Here is a 4,817-nt window from a genome sequence, read left to right on the forward strand (position 1 = left end):
AGGGATCGGGATGGGGAATACATGTAAATCCATGGCTGATTCATGTCAATGTATGACAAAACCCACTACAATATTGTAAAGTAATTAGCCTCGAACTAATAAAAATAAATGGAAAAAAAAAAAGTGAGCAATTTCAAACACGGCTTGTTAAAGAACTATCTCACCCAAGGTTGTTTTTTTGCAAGCCACAGGAGACAGCACCACCTACTGGCCACATAATTTGCCCAGGGGTTAAGAAGGGGGAAAGAGGGTGGCAGTTAATTCAGGGGTAAAACTGCCCCAAAGATTTAAGTTTCCAGCTGTTTTGGTGTTGATGCCACCTGGATGGCTGAGTCCCTTCTCCATAAAGAGGCTCAGAGCCCACTGAAGCTTTGTTGTTCATAAAAAACTCCTGATCTCTAGAATCTCTGGAGAAGGAATGGAAAATGATGTGATCTGGATTTTGACTGCAAGGAGCCGAGCCACTGGTCTAGAGCAATGGTTCTCTAACTCCCCCATGCACTTGAATCACCTGCAAAGCTTCAACAAGCAGGATGTGCAGGCCTGATCTAGACCAGTGAAGCACTCTTGGGTGGGACCCAGGTATCAGTGACTTTTAAATCTTCTCAAGTGACTCCAATGTACAGCCAAGACCTGCTCCTGTTGGGGCAGTGGCCCACCCCCAGCTAGTTTTGCCTGACGCTCATCTCAGCCTTCAGGCTGAAGCAGAGATCAGCAGAATGACGTGTGTGCGCTCCTGTGCTGTCCCGGGGCTGTGATCAGAGGATGCCTTCCTTGGGGTCAGAGAGGCTCCCACATGAGCATCTACACCCCATTTTTAAAAAACAGCTCTATTGAGGTCTAATAAACTTCATATACACAGGTTATAATTTAAGTTTTGCTATACCCGTGAATAGTCATGTGTGGATAGGACTGCTTTTTAATACACTGTCTAGGTTTGTCATAGCTTTGCAAGCTATGACAAACCTAGACAGTGTATCCGTACAGTCAAAGCTATGGTTTTTCCAGTAGCCATGTATGGATGTGAGAGTTGGACCATAAAGAAGGTTGAGCACCGAAGAATTGATGCTTTTAAACTGTGGTGTTGGAGAAGACTCTTGAGAGTGGAAGATCAAATGAGTCAGTCCTAAAGGAAACCAACCCTGAATATTCATCGGAAAAACTGATACTGAAGTTGAAGCTCCAATACTTTGGCCGAGACTGAGCAACTGAACAACAACAAATACCCATGAAACCTTCACCACCATCAAGATAACCTCTTCGAGGCTGAACTGAGAGCCTCCTGCTTTATACTGTTTCATAACTGTTTAATATCCTATGCCAGGCATTGTGCTGGGTGAGAAAGAAACACGGACTTACCTAGGGCAGGACCTCTTTCCTGGGGAGGTGAGTTCCAGGTCTCAGCTGACACAAGGGAGGTGATACTCCTACTTAAGAGGGCTTCGTAGAGAAGAGGAGGGTTAGAGAAAGTTGGTCAGAGGAGATGGTGGTTTAGCTGTTCTAGACAGATGGAGGTGTATGTTAGGCAGTTGAAGGAAAGGGGTGTGTCAAGCGTAGGACACAGCATAGGCCAAAAGTGGAGGCAGAAGGAGGTGGCATGTTTAGGGAGCAGCTGGTGTACCAGTGTTAGTGCACTGCTGGGGAGGGGGCGAGGCATGGGGTGGGCACGGGTGGTAAAGCTAGAGCTGTTGGTGCCAGAGCAGGAGTGATGAAAGGAGCCACAAGGAGTCTGACTGGATTCTCTGAGCTTCATTCTCTCAGGGCAGAGCCCCCGAGAGCCCTAAGTAAGGAAGTGCCATGATCAGACTCACATCTTAGAGAGTTCATTCTGACAGTCCTCTAGTGTTGCAGGTCAGTTAGAAGACCTTTGCAGAAGTCCCAGTGAGCAGACGGAGAAGGCAATGGCAACCCTCTCCAATACTCTTGCCTGGAAACTCCCATAGACAGAGGAGCCTGGTAGGCTGCAGTCCATGGGGTCACTAAGAGTTAGACACGACTGAGCGACTTCACTTTCACTTTTCACTTTCATGCACTGGAGAAGGAAATGGCAACCCACTCCAATATTCTTGCCTGGAGAATCCCAGGGATGGGGGAGCCTGGTGGGCTGCCGTCTATGGGATCACACAGAGTCGGACACGACTGAAGCGACTTAGCAGCAGCAGCAGCAACAGAGAGCAGAAGCAAATGAATTACAGCATATTATATAAGAATCAAAAGAACTTTGGAGGCAAGAGCCATTTTCATAAACATTATACACATATATATTTAGAGCATTATTTTTATTCACACAATAGCAATGAAAGTCTCCCAAGAATGAGTGTACTCTGGTCCGTGAAGCCCAGAGTTTTGAATGTCCCAGGACCTTTGAGAAGTGATGGAAACTGACATAGTGTAGTGAAGAGGAGCATGAGACAGGTGGGACTCTTAAAGAAGAAGTTCAAACAGCCTACTTTTAGCACTAAATCCAGAATCAACTTCAAATGTAAAGGAGGTAACATGTGTGTCAGAACTATAGTCTGTGATGACAAGTTACAGTTGTTCAGTTGCTAAGTCGTGTCTGATTCTCAGCAACTCAATGGACTGCAGCATAGTAGGCTTCCCTGTCCTTCACTATATCCCAGAGTTTGCTCAAACTCATGTCCATTGAGTCAATGATGACATCCAACCATCTCATCCTCTGTCGCCCCCTTCTCCTCTTGCCCCCAATCTTTCCCAGCATCAGGGTCATCTCCATTGAGTCGGTTCTTCACATCAGGCGGTCAAAGTATCGGAGCTTCAGCTTCAGCACTTCTAATGAATATTCAGGGTTGATTTCCTTCAGAATTGACTGGTTTGATCTCCTTGCTGTCCAAGAGACTCTCAAGAGTCTTCTGCAGCACCACAGTTCAAAGGGATCAACTCTTTGGTGCTCAGCCTTCTTTATGGTCCAACTCTCATATCTGTACATGACTACTGGAAAAACCATAGTTTTGACTATACACACCTTTGTGAGCAAAGTGATGTCTCTGCTTTTTAATATCCTGTCTAGGTTTGTCATAGTTTTTCTTCCAGGTAGCAAGCATCTTAGTTTCATGGCTGTAGTCACCATCCGCAGTAATTTTGGAGCCCAAGAAAATAAAGTCTGTCACTTTTTTCATTTCTTCCCCATCTATTTGTCATAACATGATGGGACCAGATGCCATGATCTTCGTTTGTTGAATGTTGAGTTTTAAGCCAGCTTTTTCACTCTCCTCTTTCACCTTCATCAAGAGGTTCTTTAGTTCCTTTTCGCATTCTGCCATTAGGGTGGTATCATCTGCATATCTGAGGTTGTTGATATTTCTCTGGGCAACCTTGATTCCCTCTGTTGATTCATCCAGCCTGGCATTTTGCATAATGTATGCTGCATATAAGTGAAATAAGCAGGGTGACAATATACAGCCTTGATGTACTCCTTTCCCAATTTTGAACCAGTCTGTTGTTCCATGTCCAGTTCTAACTGTTGCTTCTTGACCTGCATACAGATTTCTCAGGAGGCAGGTAAGATGGTCTGGTATTCTCATCTCTTTAAGAATTTTCCCCAGTTTGTTGTGATACACACAGTCAAAGGCTTTAGTGTAGTCAACGAAGCAGATGTTTTTCTGGAATTCTCTTGCTTTTTCTATGATCCAGCGGATGTTGGCAATTTGATCTCTGGTTCCTCTGCCTTTTCTAAATCCAGCTTGAACATCTGGAAGTTCTCCGTTCATGTACTGTTGAAGCCTAGCTTAAAGGATTTTGAGCATTACTTTGCTAGTATGTGAAATGAGCACAATTGTATGGTAGTTTGACAAGTTACAGTGGTCAGTCAATTTTAAGTTATGTCTGCATTAATTCTATCAACTCATTGATTGATAACATATGACTTTACTGTGGGCATTAATAGCTCATATGAATGTGTTTGTTTTATTCTGTTCACCAGTTAGCCTTGAGAACACAAGAGTAAACCCTAGCTGTATTGATTCAGTGAGGCTGCTTTCACCTGCAAGCAGAGAAATAATTTTTCAAACTGGCCTAAAAGTAAAATCTAAAGCCTTCAGATATGGTCTGATCAGAGCACCAGCTCCATTTCCCCATGATTCTCTCAGTTTTGCCCTGTATGTGTCAGTTCAGCAAAACTGAAGCAGTTCAAGGCCTCATACCTCAACCCCTCTCTCCAGAACTCTCTCCTCCCACAAGTCTCCTACCAACATTTAAGCTTTATTCTAATTGTATCCACTTAGGCCGTGTGCTCACTAAGTCGATCACTGTGGCAAGGGGGCATGGGATTCCACCGAAAGGCTTGAGCCAACCAAGGCCTACATTTGAAGCTGAGGGTCGGGGGGTTGGAACAGTCCCATTCAAAATGCTTGGTTGCTTCATAATGGAAGAGTGGTGGGATATGCAGGGGAAGAAGCCAGAAATGTCTACTCTATGATTAAAAAAAAAAAATTACCTTGGGTAGGGACTTCTCTGGTGGTTCAGTGATTAAGAATCTGCCTTCCAATGTAGGGGATGAAGGTTCGATCCCTGGTCGGGGAACCGAAATCCCACACACCACAGTGAAACTAAGCCAGCACACCATAACTACTGGGCCCACATGCTCTAGAGCCCGTGTTCCACAAGAGAAGCCCACATACTGCAATAAAGACCCAGTGCAGCCAAATTTTTTATTTTTAAATTGCCTTGGGTAATGCAACCACACCTAATGACCAGATGTTAATCAATTTGGTTTACCACATGTCAGGTTTGCTATTAAAAGTGAAACTTAACTGCCATTTGCATCATCCCAAGTCCCAAACACAAGGAAGGACACCAGC

This window comes from Cervus canadensis, chromosome 7 (assembly GCF_019320065.1).
Source record: "Cervus canadensis isolate Bull #8, Minnesota chromosome 7, ASM1932006v1, whole genome shotgun sequence".
Classification (NCBI taxonomy): Eukaryota; Metazoa; Chordata; class Mammalia; order Artiodactyla; family Cervidae; genus Cervus; species Cervus canadensis.